Source organism: Callionymus lyra, chromosome 5 (genome assembly GCF_982586985.1).
Source record: "Callionymus lyra chromosome 5, fCalLyr1.hap1.1, whole genome shotgun sequence".
Lineage (NCBI taxonomy): Eukaryota > Metazoa > Chordata > Actinopteri > Syngnathiformes > Callionymidae > Callionymus > Callionymus lyra.
Genome location: NC_141822.1, coordinates 25766067 through 25786756, shown reverse-complemented (window position 1 = coordinate 25786756; position 20690 = coordinate 25766067).

Genomic DNA, 20690 nt, shown 5'->3' with positions numbered 1-20690 from the left:
AACTAAGACAGAGTTATATGTGATCCATTGATACAGATCTGATAAGATATTTCTCATGATGAATCAATTTGTACGCCATTAATAAAATAAAATAAAATGTTAAGTGGATTATTTCTTTCTTGTTCTCTAACCAAATAAGTACCCTACTTCTTAGTAAATAGATTTTGATCTAAACAAAAATATGTTTTTAAGTCTGAAGACTTTTCATGAACATCTCCAACATTTTATTTTCCCTCTCATTCCAGTTTTGATTTGAAATCCTACAGTTGACTTTTGTAATCAGTATTATAAACTTAGTTATTTATTATTTTAGGAAAAGGGAATTGAAGTTTCTGTAGTTAAGACTTAATGAGTAGAATGGAAGATATAAAAAGTTTTATTTGCTTAAACATTAGTTGCATAATAACAATAGAAATAACAATAATAACACATTATTTAGGTTTATATAACATAGCACTAGAAGCAATTTATTTTGTATAAAATGTAGAGCATTTTGTTGAATAGCTGTGCTCAACTTTCTACCTTAAGGGAGAGGGTGTGAATAAAATCCAGGAAGAAGCGAGGGAAGTGGAAAGAGAGAAAAATAACAAATGTTGATGAAAAGGACGTTATTAGCTTGGTCGCGGTCGGAGCCCATTTGTGTCCATTTGCATCTGCGCCGAAACCTGCAGCTGAGAGCATCTTAGCGATGTATAATGACCGGTTGTCACAACAACACGGGAGGTGGCCCCGCCGGCAAAATGACGGCCTTGTCACTCCTTCGCAAAGATAGAGCACTGGCAACCTGTAATTCCCCCCCCGGCGCTGCTTCCTTCCCGCCTGCTGCCTGGTTAAATGGCACTTTTGAAGGAAGTAAATCTACAAAGTTGTGTTTAATAACATCACTCTCAGCCAAACGTTGGACGGGGTGAGGTGTGCATGAGAGGGGGGGGGGGGGGGGGGGGGGGGGGTGAACGAGATGCTCACAGGGGTTAAGAGGGATTTGTCATTTGTTTGTGCTCGCAGGCCCTAATCTGTTCATTGAAACGACCCATCTTTTCAGCCAGCCATGCTCCAAGTAAATGAAAAACAATTATATATTACATGAAGAGGAGGCAGAGCAAGGTGGGATGCCGTCGGTGCGGCGGGGGCAACAGCACTGGAACCCCCTCTGGCGGTGTTCATCTATCCTTAATGTGTTTTTTTTTTTTAAACCACTCAGGCTTTTCAAATGTGAGCTGAGTGAATCAAGACATAATTATGCCACAGAAGTCCTTTTAATGCATTTCTTTAAATCCAAAAAAATCAATAACATGAAATTACTGCCTAAATAACAAACTCCTGCCAGTACTTATTGGAGAAAAGTTACTGCGACTTGACGCGTCAAACTGTAATGAGTAAAAATAAAAAAAAAAAGAAACTTTTCGTCTGCTCGTCAATGCCAGCGACACCATTGATATGCAGCAGAAGAAGAAGAAAAGTTCAGAACCCAAGGCTTCCCCAAAAGGCAAACACAAATCTAAACCTGTGCAGAGAAGAAGAAGCAGCAGGGAAATTAGCGACAAAACATTATAATTTGTCACTGATGCATAAATCTTGCTGACGTGCTCAGTCACTTTAATGGTGCAACGGCTGCTTGGTAGAAGGCTGTGCAAACTTGCGCAGTTGCAGAAAAACAGCAAAACTATATGTTGGAAACATCACCTTATTTGCATAATTTACCAAAAGCCAATGAGGCAGCTCAAGGAGTGCGGGTGATAGTAATAAGTGTTTGGGAAAGGCAGAAAGATCACTAATGGTTTGCCTATGGGGATTTCTCCACGCCATGGGGGAGGAAAATGAGAAATATTTTTCAAACAGCAGGGGTAAAGGTTTTAAAACTAGGAGCACATGGGGAGATAAAGATGTTCCTGCCACGGGGTGCTACACAGGAAAAATGCAACGGCGAGGATGACAAAAAGAATGCGCTCCTAATTCCGGCATTAAGAGGTAATAATCATGTTTCACCAGCGATATTAAAAATGGTAACCCGCGACGCCGGCATAGAATAAATATATAAAGAAAAGAAAAAAAATCAGAAGTGGGGAAGAGAAGTCGCCCATCAGGTGAAGGTAATGAGGTGTGTGGGGAGGCGGGGGAGGCGGGGGAGGCGGGGGAGGAGGCCCACTCAACTCTGTGAGAGTAAACAAAGAGCGCAGAGTTTTTCGAAGAGTTGCACATCCTGGCCCTCCTGCTGCGGCTTGTTGTTGTGAAAGATTTCATCTGTTAGATTCATGCTAAATGCTTTTCCATATGTGATGGAGAGAGAGAGTGACTTTAGTTAACGTCGAGAAAGTTCACAGTTTTGGTGAGATAGCTGTTGGTGTTTATTTCTGGAAGTCTAAAGAAATGAAGGTATGAATATATATATATATATATATAGTATATATATATATATACGGTATATATATATATATATATATACTGTATATATATATATATATATAGTATATATATATATATACGGTATATATATATATATATACTGTATATATATATATATATATATATATATATATATATATATATATATATATATATTGTATATACTGTATATATATATATATATATATATATATATATTATAAATAATAATTAGGCACATTTATGACATCATTTATAAATTACATTAAAACGCAAGAAAACATAAAAAGCAGCAAATAAAAAGTGGATAAAATGGCAAAAAGGGTTAAGATAAGTAAATCAGATGAAATACGCAGTTTTATACAAGTATGCTTTTAGTTTTTAATTTGTCTATGTTGAGTCATAAATTAAATAATACTGAAGACATTTTTTAAGAGTATGAGGTCCTTTGGCCCATTTAAGGAAAAGTAAAGCCTGAAAAAAAATACTATTACCTAAGAGAACTCATACTATTGTGAGGTGTATTCAAGCCATAAAAGGGACAAAGAATAATAATATTAATATGATTGGACAAAAATGACAAAAACATAATGTTGCAAGTAGAGACACCAAGTTAAATTACCTGAATAAAATAAATAAAAATTATAGACATTAGCATTTTATATTATATTGGGGGATATTATTTCATATCATGTATTAAAATCGTAAATTTTGTCAAAACCTTTTTTGGTCTGAGGTACTAACAAAAAGAAAAAATGACAAATTCATGTCTAAAGCCAAATTAATTAATATTAGAATTAAGATAGAATAAATATGAAAGATGAATGCAATATATTTGTTATACCAATATATACCAATATAATAGTTACATTTTATCTCTTAGGGGCCTCAGAAATATAATAGAAAGCTAAATAAAGTTGATTCTGTAGGGTAATTGCACAATTTTCAACAAATACACAGGAAGCCAGATTATATATCAGAAATAAAATAATTTAGCTTTTAGAAAATAAATGTTACAGTTTTAGTCTTAGTCAGTACCCCAACCACCTAAAGAAATATATTAATTCGTCCATTATTGAAGCTTTTTTAATTGTTATGTGCACATTAAAGGTTTATGTTTATATTTATCTGTTAATTTAGGCCAAATTTGGTGCTTGGTCCTCGTTTAAAGTTAGCTGAAGACAAAGTAAAAAACTCCAAACTGTTCTTTAGGAAAAGTGAATGTGTTTGTCTGACAAAGAGCCTCAGTTAGAGCTCTGTGAATGTCAGCGGACGCCTACAGTCAACTTCCCATGAAGAAAACGATAAGCAGGGAGCCGGTTGAGACAGTCGGTCGGCACAGTACATTGTGATAATGACATTTGGGGAGGGATAGTGTGGCAAAGCTGTTAAGCTCTTTCATTGCACCAAGAAGATTAGTCGACGAGATGGGGCTGAATGACAGCGAAGGTAGCGTCCCCAGCCTCGCCTGCCGAGGACTTGGCATGCAGAGGTCCGTTAAAAGCCAAGCGCTCACTTTACACCGAGGACCAATTGTCCTTCACTCTCAAAAGTATGGCAAAGCCTCACAAAGCAAGGGCGTTCTGTTGTTTTTGCTCCTGGTTTATACATCCGGGTTCACCAGTGAATACTTCTTTTACCTGTTTACATGCCACTCCCGGTAGTAGTTCTAGTTTATTGTGGTAACAAGAGTCTATTCTTACCAAGCGTGCAGGGACTTATGTAACCCTGGTGAGGATGTATTCAGATTATCTACTCACCCAACCATCCCTAAAAACCCCAGTTGGGTGTAAAGTCGCCACATTAGGCCTTGTTTGACCGCACGAAAGCAAGAGGCAGGAACTGTGGACAGCTTGTCCCATTATCCGGGACACTGGCCTGCCATGCCTTTAACTCTTTGTCACGATGCCTCTTCCCATCATAAGCCTTGTGGGAGCAAGGGACTTGCTGTGTATATACAGCAACTCGGTATTGGTCTATGGTTTTAACCCATGTTTCCCTGCAGGCTTCTGAAAAAAACACTTTGTCCATCTCTTGATGTTCAGACTCCGCCGTCTTCCTCCTCCCACACTGAAGTCATTTTTATTCATTATCTCTTCTGACAGCAGAGGAAATGACGGGGAGTCTGAGAAAACGTTTTGTCAGTTCTTAAGTGTCTGACAATCTGAATGAAGTTTAGCATGTGAAGAACAAGAGGGCGTTCTGTTTTTTTTATTTTTTATTTCTCTTGATAGAAAGACGCAAAGGGCCGCGGAGAGCTGTGGTGAGAATGGATGGGAATGACAGAGGGAGCAATGGTTACTAAAACCCACTAGTGTATTAAAGAAGTCTCCATTCTGTCATGGAAAAAACGCCTGGAGTTGAGGGGATAGGCGGGATGGGGAGGAGGAGGGGGGGGGTCGTAGATTTTCTATTCTGACCTCTAGTACGTGCTCTTGGTCCCCTGATGAAGTCGCAGTGTTGCCGAGTGATGAAACATTGAGGCTGCCAAAGTGACAGGAAAGTCATCTCAAGAGGGGTTCAGAGCTCAACACGGAAGATCGTGGCCTGTCAGACGCAGATCTTGTCACACATTTTCAGCAGATTCGCGGTGTACGTGAATTATTTCAAATCTGCACAAACATCCATTTGTTTTTTAGTTTCATATGAATAAACATTTGGAGTTGGAGTCTAAATAATTCCTTGGAAAAAAGTAGAAAAGTCAAACAAACGTCTATGTGTTGAAATTGGATAATAGAATTATACAAATTTCCGCAGAGACAGAGGAAAGATTCACAAGGAGAGTAGGCGAAGGAAACATGATGATATAATGTTGTATCCTGTGCTAGAAAATGTGAAAACTAGAAAATAATTTCAGACTAAGTGGGTCACAAAGAGTACTTTGTTGTACACTTTGCAAGGCGGAAAGACGAACCACCTGCACAAGAAGACGAACCGAAACCAACTCTTGTCACTTTTCTAGAGGAGTTGATGAGCACTGATGTTCTTGGGCAAGTAACGTTGTACTCGAGGACAAGACAGAGTCACATTTCACCAGAATTAAAGGATAAAAGTAGTTAAAGATAAAGAAAAACAAGTGGCAATATGTAAGAAATTCAAAACATCTGGAATTCTGTTGTCAAACCAACAAGAAAATGCTCAACAACACTGTGAGGGAAAGTACTGATAGACGTCCTCACACTACTGACATCATATTTATATAAGAATATATTCAGTCTCCATGATAACAGAAGGTACAAATAGAAAAGAGACATAAACATCTTTCTGAAATTAAATACAGTAAAAAGGGACAATATTAGAAGATTGTATCTTCATTCTGCTCCTTTTCAACCCGAGATATGACAGCAGTATGTCTGCTGTTTTCAGCAGTAAAGTGGGCAGGAGTTAAAGAGGTTAATGTAGTATTTATAGCCAATTGCTTCAATATGATTACCAATAGGAAACAAGCGTCATTTACTCCCTCAATAAAGTTTGGTCTTTTTTCCAATCGAAAGCATCAAACAAGTCTTTTTAAATCAAGATCTTGTTCATTGAGGTTTAACAGGCAGTGCTTTTACATTCAGAACACAATTCTGGTAACTATGATATTGACAAACTGTGTAAGCAGAATGAAGAAAGAAAAAAAAGTGACCTACTGTATATTCATATCAGCACTGAGGTTACCCTGCCATACTTAATCCATCAAATATGTTTTTCAAGGTTAAAACTTATGCTTTTATTTTGTGTAAAGTGTGTGTAAGTGACAACTAATCAATTTTTTTGATTATATAAGTTTATTTATCATCAATATATTTATTGATGAATATATGGTTTATTTGGGTGAATGAATGTGTGGATTAATGGATGGTTAAAGGGATGGAAAATGAATAAAACATATTAGTTTACTCATAAGATCTGGTGACATTTTCCTGTTCATGACCTCTAAATCATAGGACAGCTGGGATACTAGTTGGGACATAAGAAGAATACTAACACAAATAATACTTAACATTAATAAGGGTTTTTTGTGTCACCATCAAATGTGTTTCTCTCAAAACAATAACTAGCGAAAGAGGTTCAACCATTTTGCTATTCTTAAACTTTTACACAAAGTCAATCCAGAGTAAAGGTGTATATAAATAAGCATTTTCTGGATTTGAGTGTCCGACTGTTTTTTAGTAGATAATCCACAATCTTCTTTGTTCATTCTGCTTAGTTTAGTTTTGTCTTAGTTCTCATTCATGAGCTAATGCTAAGTTGAGGCTTAAATTCTGTTGTGTGTTACGTCATACATAAAAACATGAGATGCTGAACTACTACTCACAAAATACATTTTGAATGTTAAGAAAATAGATTTTGACAAGACATGTGAAGTTTATACAAACCAATGCTGAACCAAGGAAAAGGGAAAATCTTGAACGGTATTCTTTTTTCGCCTCAGCAGTTACATAAATGCACTCTTCACTGTTGTAATTTGTGGCCTCAGTGGGTTTTTTCTTGTGTTTTTTTTTTTTATGTGATGTTTATCCCTGCAAACACAGCAAACAGATTCTGTAAGAGCAACGACAGCCGTGAAAAGCATCGGCGAGCACAGCAGGTACTTCTGAGCGCCACTGTAACAAATACCTCTTAAAGACTCTTATTTAAATGCCCCATCTGCTTTGACAGGTGCTGTTTGAAATCTAACCCCACGGGGGACAACCTTGTAACTTTTTACGCGCCTCTTTGTAACTGTAAAAGGGAAAACAACAGGGAGCGATCTCTTTTGTCAAGCCATCGTCATTTGTAAAACTGTAGAAATGAAGTATGCGTGTGCGTTTGAGGCCGAGGGGGGGGGGGTGGGTGTTGCTGATGCTTTCGAAAACTTTAACTCAAAGATTCTCCCCATGTGGTGACTTTCTGAACACACAAACACACACCCTGCCAGAGAACAAAATAGTGACGATCTTTGTTTGTCTCTGTGTGTCACATCTCTTGTAAAAAAAAACAACCTGATTTGATCAACACGGCTGTTTGATTATGACGATAAATCGGCCGTACCTGCCGTGGCCCTGCTTCGTCCATGAAGATGAATTACCCGTTTAATAGATGATGACACACAGTGAGCAATGACAATTACCTGACTTATTTTCCATTCGGTGACGCAGGGTGAGCGGTGGAGGAGACTGTGGGGGGGCGTTGGATCGGAGACACCTTATGCTGTCATGGATGGCGGAGCGTAAACTCGCCCGCTTTAAGCTTTAATTACCTTGTTGTTTTTGTCCCTTCGTCACACCGGCTCCTGTACTCCATCATTCTGCTGCCACAGAGTCACTTGAGAGACCCATCAGGCGCCACCTTCCCCCTCAGTCCGCACATTAAGAATAGATAATAAACACCAATGTAACCCCCCCCCATCCCCCCAAACCCCTTTTTCCTCCCTGCTTTATTCTTAAAAGTCTTTATTAATTCTCCTTGATGTTCCTTAAAGGTTCACTGGAAAACATCACATTTGATTGCTCGCCACCCTCGATTGCGAGCGGGATGTGTGTGTGTGTGTGTGTGTGTGTGTGTGTGTGTGTGTGAGGGAGAGAGCACGGCCACTGCTATTACAAGCTCCTGAAGGATAATTGCTATCAGTGTAATGATCACACTGCTTTCATGTATCAGCCCCTCCATCTTCCAGAGATGTGCCATTAAGAAGAGCAAGGTTGTCTTTGTTAAAGCAATGCTTGGACATAGGCCAACACACACACACACACACGCGACATATTTCTGATATGCGAAGATATTCTCCTTGGGGGGTAAATGTAGAAAACCCTCGCCCTTAGATCTGCTTTATCTCATCAGTGGTACGGGGCCTGCATCATCAAGGTAACATACATTATTTATCGTGTCATTATCGTTTGCGGATAAAAGCCTATTACTGTTCTGAGTTTAAAAACCAATTAAACGGTCAAAACTTTAGCATTTTTTTTTGGAGGGGTGGTTTTGTACAAACGTTGCGTCGACAAAAGGTTGCAGGAGTTCTGGAAGAAACAAAAGCGAGCAGGGAAAAGGGAACAAAACGTTAGACATCTTGGCATCTGTTACCATTAATTTACTGCTCACAGCTTTCAATGTGATTTCCTACCATATGTTTCAGATGTGCCTTCGCCCTCCTGAAAACAAACGACTTATTCTCTGAATTATTCACCCTCCCAACATGCTAAGAACAGCGTAATACATTAAGCTGATGTCATTGTTAGACGTCAGTCTTACTTTACATTCCATTTATTTGGGGGGTTTTGATTTCTCTAATCCTTTTTAACACGCTTGTTTATATGCAAAAGCACCATCTTCCCAGGAAACAAGGAGCGTTTCCTTTTGTTTCTCCATCAGATAAGCTGCAGGTGTGTCTTTATCCTCCCTAATATGTTTAGTCTGAACTTGCTTCGGAGCACAATTCTCTCTGGTGGCTCACAATGAGGCAGGAATGGTCTCTGGTAGCTGCGGCTGATAACAGTCGCCACAGTAGTGGCATTCCATTGTTGCGAAACACAATGGATCTTGGGATGTGCCACTCTGCCAGCAGCACGCTTGGCCTTTGAACTTTTCTCCTCTCAGCATTAGTTGCCTGAACTGTTGCACCGATGCTGATTGACTGGGTGAACTTTAAAAAATCACAAGTCTATTGCTGGGATTTAAAGGAAACAGTGTGAAAGAGCAGTAGACGTGGATGAGGAATGTAAGAGTTACTGGTTAAGATCCATGGCAACCCCTGAGAATTATAAAAGGAAGAAGGAAAAATTGTAATATTTTATATGAAACTTTCTTATGGTTCATCATTCAAAAACAAACTTTTAATGTAAACCTGGGAAGTAATTGTGTTTGTCCAGCTAATAGATAAACCTATTTTTATTAATTGGTTAAAAAGTCAAATTTAGTAAAAAATATCTGTCATTGCCAAGTCATAAAATACATCTTAAAGCTACAATTTTAGAAGGAAGTTGAAATTAAGAAGTTTATCCTTATTAAATATGAATTAAATATTGTATAAGCTTTATTTTATTATTATTATTATTTATTTTATCAAACAATTTCCCGAAGGAGACCTCCTGAGGGATCAATAAAGTTTTACCTTACCTTACCTTATTTAAAAGTAGACATATATGATTATTTCAAGGGGGTTTTACCTCCCTTTGCGCTCCCTTGCAATTCACAAAAGGATCTGAAATTCTAGAAAACATCTTTACTTAGTAGCATAAAGTATGCAATACTTATGGTTTTAAATTGAATCATAATTGGATGTATTTTAATGATTTTAATGGGGCCCGATTGAGTTTCCCTCCCTCCTTAAGGTTACGTGTAAATTTTCTAGCTCTTTCGTTGAGTTGTTTGTCATATGGACACCTATCTACTAGTATATATAAATACTGCACAATTTAACATTCTTTATTGTAGTTTATATGTAGAATTGTGTACCAAGAGAGCAACTAGAAAAACTTTTGTTTTACGGTTGCTATAAATTTTCACATGAAGTGCCATAAACATGACAGGCGGGGTGTCTCGAGGGCAGATGATGTCATTTATTGATAAGCTGACGGCCGACATTTCTTGCCTCGACTTATCCACCCATTTACCGTCACTGCTCGGAGCTTTATCAGACGAATGGAGATGTAAAAAGTAGTGAGGAAACAGAGTGCAGATCTGATTTTCTTCGATTGGAAACAGAGCGTTTTGGTTGCAGTGAGTCATCATGCACTTCCTTTTGATCTTCTCCGCAGAAATGATACAAATTGCATTTCTCTCATGTGAAATACAATAAGGGCTTGCCGGGATGGGGAGCATATTCATTTATTAGCCGGGCCCTTTAAGTGAAGGTCTCCAATCCTTATCTGAAGGGAGACATCAGCTTGCTTTCTTGATAAAGACCGAGAAAAAAAAAAGAAAAAAAAAGGGAAAAGTTGAGGAACAGCGACAGCGAGTCCAAAGGGTCTGATTTAGAGTCTCCCTGATATCGCAGAGATGTGGATCACCGCGGGGAAAAAAGATTAAGGAAAATTTATTTCAGTTGTAATTCATCATATTTTTTCACATTCAATATATAACTGACTCTCAAATATATTCAACTACTTAGAACCTGAAACTTATCTATGACAGGACTTTAAATCAGAAAAAAGAATTATCTCTAAATAAGTTTTTGTTGAGAACATCCACCTAAAATCGAAAATTCTGAAAATATTATGTGTAATATATACTGTATATATTTGGGTCATTTTAATAATAGAGTAGACGATAAACACAATCAAGCTCTATAGTACTCAAGCGTTCAGGATCTGTAAACCTGCAATTGCAAGGACACTGTGAAGACAAGAAATTAATTTTGTTTTCAAAAGTCGCACCAGTTAAGTCCGGACCTCGGCTTGTTTACGATCATGGTCATCACCTCAACTTTCCATGGTGCACGCAGACACGTTAAATGCTTCCCATTTGCTAATCGCAGCTCCATTTAAAAATCCAATCAATTATTTCCCCTACTTCTTTATCGCGTTGTTTGCCGGAGCTCGTTAATTACAAACAAATCCGCCAGGCGTACGAAGGAAGCCTCTCACTGACCCAAAACTGCTTCGCTCCCCCCGTTGTATCTCTGATGGCGATCGTGCATGATGTTCAGTCTTGACACCGAAGATCTCCGGGTCAAAATCTTCCACTGAAAAAAAAAGAAAGGATAAAAACTTTTATGATCAGAAATTGAAACGTCTTGACAAATGCATGGACGGCTCTTGTGTGGCGATCATGTACGGATATACTTGAGCTTTAGCAAGTTCACATGGTTACGCAATCAAGTATAGCATCTTTTTTGGGACAGATCTATCTAGCTGCTAGCTATGGCTAACACTGTTGGCACTTAAATCAACAATACGTAACATTTTAACATTATTATATGTATTTTGTTTAAATTTCTGCAATTATTGATTTAATTTCGAAAAGTCAGTCTTATATACTAGCCTAGGAGTTGTCAAATGTCACTATGCCACGCCACCAAAAACATCATTAGCCTATGACCCTTTTGCAAAAACCCCCTGCAAATGCTTCATTTTTCTGTTTGTCTTTAAAGCCATACTTGGTGTTTGCTGCAGGATATGTTCGAATTTTAGTTGGCCATTACATCTTTGCTTTTACTGCTGCTCCTTCTGTCTTGTTTCTGTCACAAACAGGACCATGTGTTGCTTAGTAGCTAGCAACAAGGCTCTTGGTAACAAGTGCAACAGCAAAGGTTGATACAGAATGTGACAACATCAAAGGTGGTGTGTGAATGGAAACTTGAAAATGTGACGAGGTTGTTGTGTGTTTTATGCTCCTGTTTTTAAGTTAGAAAACATATTTAATTTACTTTATATGAAATTAAATTCCATTCTTTTGTTCTGTCAAATTTTTTAGGGCACCATAGCGCCCCTCTAGTGGAGACCCTTTGAAGCTATACAGAAGATAAAATGAGAAACTCTTGTCAACAATACAAAACTATTCTCTAATTTTATGAAAAAATGTGTAACATAAATTTGGCAACTGTGAAACAGGGAATCTAAGGCATTGCAGTTACGCTACTCCAACACAAGGGGAAGCCAGAATCACTTCTTTAAATCCGACAGATAGGTCCATTAACTAATTTCCGTTATAATAAAGAAAACAATGGTCCAAATATCATGTCTCAAATTATTTTTTTTGTGGTTGTTTTGTGTGTGTGGCTTCAAAATGAACAAGTCATTTAAAAAAAAAAAAAACCCTGAGTGTTCTCATAATTTTTCCCAACTACAAAAAAACAAATTTGTTTGGAGTCTATTAAAGTTGCAAGAAAATCTGGATTTGTCCACACAAGACTATTGTGGATCTGGATAAACTAAATGAGCCAATCCTCTGCCTCCTTCATTGTCATGGCTCCACTCACCGTGGTGTGAAGAATGACCTCATCTACTCAGTGAAGACATTGATAGATGGACGGATAGATAGAGTGGCAAGTGCACGCTCACTTTGACTGAAGGTAAATACAATGTGACAGGCCAAGGTTCCCCTCGAGATCGTGCGATTGTATTTTCACATCGCCGCATCAAAGCCAATCAGATTCCCGGGCAGTGATGGCAGCCAGATGGGCAGATCCGTGTTTTGTGAGTCGAAGAAAATAAATTTTAGCACATTTACCCGCCATTTGCGTTGGTTGTCGGCCGCGACATGGCTTTTCCTAACATGTTTTCGAAGTACTTACCTCATTGCTCACGAGCAGAGTTCAGTCAGAGTCGTTATTATGTCTGATGCGTCCTTTGGTGATCGCAATCATTTTTACGATCCCACGAAGGAGAAAATTGGCACGAAGTGAAGATAATTCTTCTCGTACTGTAGATGTTGTCATCTACTGCTGGTGTTCCTAATACCTTCAGGAAAGCCTTCTTTAGAACTCCGGCCTACTCCATTAAATCACCCAAATGGTTAATTTACTGGCAACCGGCCCCGGAGCTCAGGTCTGGTTCAGAGTTCTCTGTCAGTTTTGATTTCAGTTTGCTAGTTATTTGTGGATTTAAGCATTTTACGTCTATCTTAAAGCATTTCCAACTTTTGTACAGTATCTGTTAGTTACCAAAGTTATTGCTCTTGATAGCGTTACATTATTTTGGTCATTGGTGTCATCTTTAAAAAACTCACTCAATAGAAAAAGTATATTAATGATTAAAAACAAGGTCTTTTTTCCATCAGAAGCTTCTTCCTTTTTGTTTTTTTACACATATTTTGAAGATTGTGACACTTGGTACAATACAATAATACAAAAAAAGTTATATTATTTACAGCTATCATCTTGAGCAAGTTATGTTCATCTAGTAAGCCTCCCTAGCTTAGAGGTACAGCCCCCCCAGGATACCATTAACAACAAAGCAACTGTAGTATCATTTAACACGACCTCTACCTTATATTCCGTTAGTTCAGTGACATGAAAGTAAATATTTTGACACAAAAACCCGGTAATTACATGCATTGTTATACCCTCTTGTTAAGCTAATGGCTTTTTGACATTTAATTGTCATAATTACCAGAATGGTTCCTCAGCTCGGGGACGTCAGAGAAGGAATATTGTTCTACGCTGATGAAACCGTTGTCATTCATACTTCATCTTAACAAGCTTATGTGGCCACCGTCTCCCCGCTCCTCGCCCGGCCTTGTGGGACGCCGCCGCCTCGCCCTGTAATTGCTTTTAATGAAACGTCAGCAAGGGAGGTGATCGACTCCTATTTGGATCTTGAAAATCAAAAAAAAAAAGGGCAACGGATGGACCAGACAGAAGGAGGAAGAGAGCGTAGAGAACATCGTAGGGAAGTTGTGGTCGTAGTTTCCTACAGCGTTTTTAACCATGTTTAATGTAAAACCTGCCTTGAAACACTGATCCTACAACCAACTTAAACCAATGCTTTATTTTCCTTCCACTTTTGTTTTGTAGTGTTTTTATTTGGGCAGCAGATGGTGCTGTTCCTGGTGAACGTTTGCAGACAGCAGATCTATCAGGATTGCACTTTTTTAAAGTTATTTCTTTAAACGATGGAGAAAATATTAACTCGGTGAAAGATTATGAAAGTAAAATATAAAAAATCAGGTATAAATAGACATGAAACAGTCAAATTTATTTCTATTTAAGGGTTTGGAATAAATGAGTGGATCCAATAAATGGTGAAATCCCATATTTGTGGGAAAAAGGTCATTTTTTTGTTAAATTATGAATGCATTAAAATCACCTGTGATGAGCTAGATCATGGGTGGGCCAATAAATTACTCAAGGGGCCACATTGTGTTTATGACTGTCGTGAGGGGTCGTAGACCTGGAAACTGAGTCGAAGGAAAAGTCTTAATTTAATGGGAAAAGCAAAAATAAAAACAGAAATTATTTAAATTCAAAACATAAGCAAACATTATTATTTTATTATGTGATACTTTTTATATTTGCTACTCTATTAAACAACTACACTAAGAACTATGGACAAAAAAACAAGTTATATTAGATCTATTAAAGTGAGGATCATTTTCTACTTTTTTTATTGACTACAGTTTTCATTAAACCTCAAGAGTGTTACATAAATACAGTCAATACAGTCAAAGGTCAGGGCTTTTGACACACTCCTTTAACCGACGAAACTGTTCCACATCAACTCAGACACATGTTTTAACTGACACGCAGCCTGAAAGCAACTCATTGTTTGTTTGTCACCACGTCTTGGTCATTCGCAGAGGTGGTTTGAAAACCCGTAGAAATCGGCCGGCGCCTCCTTGAACGCCATAATCCAAGTGCAATAATTGCAGCTGCCGCCACAACAACAACAGGGTCACAGAACAGATAATTTGCTGGAAGTTCAAAGGCAATGATTCAGATGAAACCGTGTGGTAAACACAACCCCGGATTATCTGCAGCGGTGGGTTTGGTTGTAACGAGACGTAGATGGAGGCTCCTCCGAGAGCTCCTCTCTCTTTAGCTCAGGTCCAGATAAGAGAATTATGGCATGACAGGGAGAGTTGACAGAGCCGGGCTAAGTATATTAGCAAGCATAGCTCACTGGAGACACAGATCGCAGTGATAAGCAGCCTCCCCAAATAAACATCCTGCGTGGCTTTTGTGAAAATATTGAATCATAATTGGTCCTTAAATGACGACAAAGTGTCAAGCAGTTGAAGAGAAAAACAAAATCGAGCCCCACTCTGCCCCCCCCCACACCCCTCTCTCTCACACCCCTTCTTTTTGTAAGATTGATAAATATGGTGGAATCTCAATTAGGTGTCGAGCACGAATGCAGATATTAAAAATTTGGTCAAGAATCTAATTAGCTGGAGGTAATTAAACAGTCTCACACAGGGTCATTAATCTTTCCCGCGGACCTTTGATGTTTTGCATACTGTCTTGCAACTCATTAATAAAATTCATAACGCTTTTCTTTGTGGTGTTTTATCATAGCGCTCTTTTACCCCCCCCGTTTCTCCCCCTTCCCCCCCTACACTCACCCCTCTCCCTCCACTCTTCTCCAGTTCAAGTGTCAACACATCACAAGGGCCTCTCTTCTTGAGATAATTTACTTCTTTTGCATATTACATTTTAAAGTTGCACGCACTACGACCCCTCAAACCCCCTTCTTGCCGCTGCCCCCTTTCCGTCCTCCGCCACACTTCTTTCTCACTCCCTCTTTCTTTCGTCTTTTTTTTTTTGAGAGCACAATTACAGCAGTAGATCAAATTAAATTCTTCTGCAAGCGCAGCTCATTTGGAGTGTAAAACATTCCTCGGCAGTGTGCAGCCGAGTGTGCGGCGTGTCAGCGCCTCGCAAGAGGGGAAGAGAAGAAAACAGAATTGTGTGGCCATTGTGTCCCTTGTAATTAAATCCCCACAATCAGTCTATCTTAAATCACTCACACCGTACGTATGAGAAAAGGCCACGACGAGCTTGAGTACTTACTCGCCCCCCCCCCCCCCAAACACAACAGCGTAATGTATGTTTTGTAAATGTGACACAAGTTGTGATGCCTTTCGCTGACACATCCTGGACCTGAATGTGTAGGATCCTAGTGAAGGTGTGTGTGTGTGTGTGTCTGGATCTTCATGATTTATTTTCTGTTGAATAAACTCTGATATATGAAGATACTTATGATGAAGTTTGAACTTTTTATTAAGGCCAACTTGATCGGTACTTTGTCCAAATATGATTCCAGTCAAACTATTGAATTCATGTTTGACATGAGTTAACCTGAAACATCGTCATCAACATACTCTTTATTACCTAAATAATGGTTGAAAAAGTTATATATTATCTGCTCCTATTTAAATATATTCATAAGGGAAAAAAAATACAAGGAATTAAAACATGCATTTGTTCAGCAATAGATACGAGTTTAAGCATTTCAAGTTTACAGAAAAAAGGTTTAAATAATTCTAAAAAATGTATGGAAGGCAGTTGATTATGTGGGATGACAAACCAACATTAAAAAACCCAATTGCGCTTTAAGATTATTTTTATGACTCTCAAACTGTTAATTATATATATATATTTTTCATTGCTATTGAAAGCATGCTCGAAACAAATACACGTGATAATGTGATAGGAAAAAAAGACGAAAAGAGTAAAAAAAAAATAATTTAGGTAGTACTTTATATACTCAGAATTCAGGAACAAATGCAATTATATTAATAATGAATTTCATTTAATGGAAGGTAGCTGAGTATATTATTATATTATTTACTATCCACTTAAGTTACTAAATAACCTTCAAAAAGCACAGGTTCATTCATGACTTACCAACGTTTATTGTTTATTAAACATCATTATCATTTCAATAACTATTAAATACTGGGAAAGTGATAGTTACATTTCTGTAAAAAAAAAAGTTTCTCAATATAGAAGACGTTAACAAACACTTATTAATATTCGGATTCTGGTTTTGTATGAGTATAAGTATAAGTGATAATGGTTATATCTGGAGAGCTTGTACCCAAAAAGTTTGCATTTCTATCCCTTATAAAAGGTCAAATGGTTGGATGAAAGGATATTTAATTCCTTCTATGATAAACTCAAGGTTGGGTTTTCAGTCACAATAGGAGCAATGACGGTTATAGACTTTAGAATTTATTCGCTATTCTGTTTAAAATGATCTGAAAAGATTCAGCTTTTATCATCAATTGTACCTTTTTAAGAAGCCGGCGTTATTTTTGTGGGAAGCCTATTTTGATTCCCCCTCTCGTGTCGGAACGGACGGCTAAATATAAACAGGCAAACAGAGGCGAGGTGGAGGCGCGTCTCAAAGCCACGCTTCACGTGGCGGCGGGGTTATGGAAGGTACTCGCTTACCTGATAAAACGATTGCCTCCCCTGGGAAGAACCGGCAGATACATTTATTTTGAGTAGGAGCACAATGGCGGAGGTGCTTATGTTAATCCCGCACTTCGGCAAATAACATAAGCTGCTGCCTCAAGGTAAAACGTGAGGAATGAAGACAAGAGGAGGGGGGGGGCTGCCGTCACTATTGCGACCAACATACTTCAGCCAATTTCTCCTTCACTGGATCCTCTTCCAAGTTTTCGTCAATGTTTATTTGCATAATTCACACCTACTCTCTGCATCCTCCCAATATTCTCCCCCTGTCCCTGCAGGAACGGGGAACAAGCGAACAGACACTTTCAAAGACTTAGCCGAAGGTATTACCTCATTCGTTGAATTAAACCTCAGTGGGCGGGGCATGAGATGCACTTGGCTGGAGAGCGATTCGCTCGAGGAGAAAAGCACAATCCAATAGATCAACCATTACATTTACATAGAGCTTTCAATGTTTCTGACTCTAGAGTAGCTCTTGTTCGACCAATCATCTCACCTTATATTGACCCAATTTAATCGTGCGTGCTTGAATCAACTGCACAACTTGAAAAAAACTTCACATAGGTTTTTATTGTAAGGTTTACTTTCCCACATTTTATCATGTTCTCTCTTATCTCCAACAACCTGGCCCTGGAAACAGTCTGTGAAGCATTTGATACCAGGCTGCAAAGAATAAAACGTTGAATAATGCTGCATTCATTATTAATATCTGAAAGTTTCATTTTTATTTTTAGAAGATCACATTTTCTCCAAAGTAACATTAGCCTTTGACTCTTCTAATCAAGACGCTTTTTTTCCAGTTAGATTTACTCAAAAAATAAGCTTTTAAACAAAAGAAATGGAACCATCTTGTTGCAAAGGGAGCATCATAGCGCACCTGATGTTGACTTTATGTTAAAATGTATTTTTTAAGCACTTTTAAATGCCTGTCTATGTAGATAATGCTGACATTAAACCAGTGTGTGGTGCAAAAAAGGTTGGGAAATATTTGTCGTCAGACCAGTTCATTTAGTTAGTTTGGCCTCTTTACCATACAGGCCGGGTTGGTAAAGAGATGGTTGTTCCTCTTGAAGATCCACCTCTTGCTGCCAGGGACTACTTAAAGTCAGACAGTGAAAAATAGTTTTTTTGTTCACCAATCTCCCAAAATGTCATATATTAGATAGCTGACTATCTCTAGGAAGGATCCTGTTGGCTGTTAAAACAGGTTCTTAGTTAATTGTTGTCACTGGGACCTTCTATTCAGCAGATTTCTTCTTTACATTTCCACTTTTTCTGTCTGCAGACTAGTGATGGGTTGATGAGGCCCACTACACTACTACTTCACTACACCAGACAATCCTATTATGACATGTACTGTCAATTGAATACATAGTTGAATTGAATACAGTAAAACTGTTGAAGTAACTTTCATGGGCGCCAGTTGAAAGGTTTCTGTAAAAATTTTGAGAATGGTTTTGCTGTTATGTTTTTCCAAGACTGTTGTTTTGCTTCTGTTGCTCAGCTGTAAACTGCAGCCTCGCAGGTATTTTCTTCCTGGAATACATTCTATTATTGCACAGTATTTTCTGAACTCCTATTTATAACAACTTGCCCGCCCCCCCTCTACTCTCCTAACCCACTTTGATCTCATTCTTTGTTATTTTATTTTAGTTTGGCCATCATTCTTGTAGCTTGGGTAATTCAACATGGCAATTAACAACAGTCGCTAATGAGAAACACAATAGGAGTGATAGTAGATGTTGATTCGACAAATGGGTAAAGGAAACAGGAAGCGGCCTAAGGAGAATGGTCCAGTCATATCATGGTGTTATGTTGTCAACCTTTTTTTAAAATTCAGACCCTTTTAGTAATACGGACTCATGTCACAAAAATCAAGATACGACTAACTGGAATACATGTCAAAATCAACCCTTGAGTAGTTTCTTTGTCCCCCGAGTCACTTCCAGTCAGCAGTTATATCCCTCAACCCCCTCCAGTGGTTCTTTTAAATCTTTATTCATTGACTGAAACACTCAGTGTTTACACCTGGGAGATGTCCAGGATCCCCCAACTCAGGGTTGAACTGTAGCAATTTAAAAGCATTCAAGCATTTATTCAGCGAGGTATTCATATGTTCAATGTATGTTTGACATGTACTACACATTCAAGTCTCCACAAAGACATATGTGAAGACATGACTTGGTAAGCGTTCCTGAATTTGATCACAACCATTGGATTTGTCTGTACATTCACATTCACTCTGAAATATATATATATAATAGAAAATGCTCAATAATACTTGAGTTGAAGCACAAGACGAACAATATAAACATTAACAGAGAGATAAAGTAATGTGGGATTAATGTCAGAATCATTCCAAAAGCTTTTTCAACCACTGTACATGTAAATTTCCTTTTTTTTTAATTAATTGAAAACAATAGAAATTGAATTCCTACTTGATTTCACAATTTGACATCTTAATTTACAATGTCAAGTTTTAATCTTAAAGGCCCAAACGGTACGATTTAAAACAATGTCTCTGGATCCCCCTTGTGTCGTAATAGGGTAACAGCAATGTCATAATTTCTTTGTTTTGCAGACTCTCCAGGCGGTTCGAACAAACAAAGCTAAATTGTGAAAAGCACCATTACAATAATAGCCAGAGGGCACTACTACATGAGTCATGCCAGTTCAAAACAAAACTAATCATTACTGAATATATATGAAGAAAAAATGTAAAGGTTACGTAGTGTCGCTTTAAGACTCGGAAAATAGCAACATATATATATTTGACATCTATAAGTGTTCCAAAAAATACATTTTGAGTATGAACAAAACCATTTGTTAATTACTTAAAGTTGACTAATACATCACCAAATATATTGATTCTTTATTATTACATGTTTTTGTTTTGAGCTTCTTGCTGGTCATATCCCAGAAGATGTTTACATCTGCCTTCCTTCGCCGTGACGATGAGCATAGACTTAATGTATAAAACAAAGAGCTGGAAAGATGAATTCTTATATTATGTCCTACTGCGTCGTAGAATGATCTGATTAAATATAGATGCTGAAAACCATTTCCATCATTCATGTCGTATTTCACAGACATTTACACCGAATGAGCATTATTATTATTGTTGCCCGGATCAACATTATCCACCTCAAGACCTGAAGAGCTTAAGTATTCCAATCCGTTCTCTTTCCGACATTTCAACCTCACAGCTGTTGTGCGCTCATAAAAATGTATTCTAATGGTGCATTTTGTCCGCACTACACATGTTAACCTCACAAACGTGCTGTGAAGAGTACTAGAGCGCTGTGTAGCAGAGACCTTTTGAATGATACAAAGGAGAATTTAAAAGGAGAAACTGCAACCTGACACACCAGTAAAGTACTTCTGAAAAGCCCTTGAAAGAGTCGGCAGGGAAATGAAGGAGGCACTAGATAAGAGACGACTTGTAAAAACATAATTATATTTCCGTCGCTGTTTGAAAGGG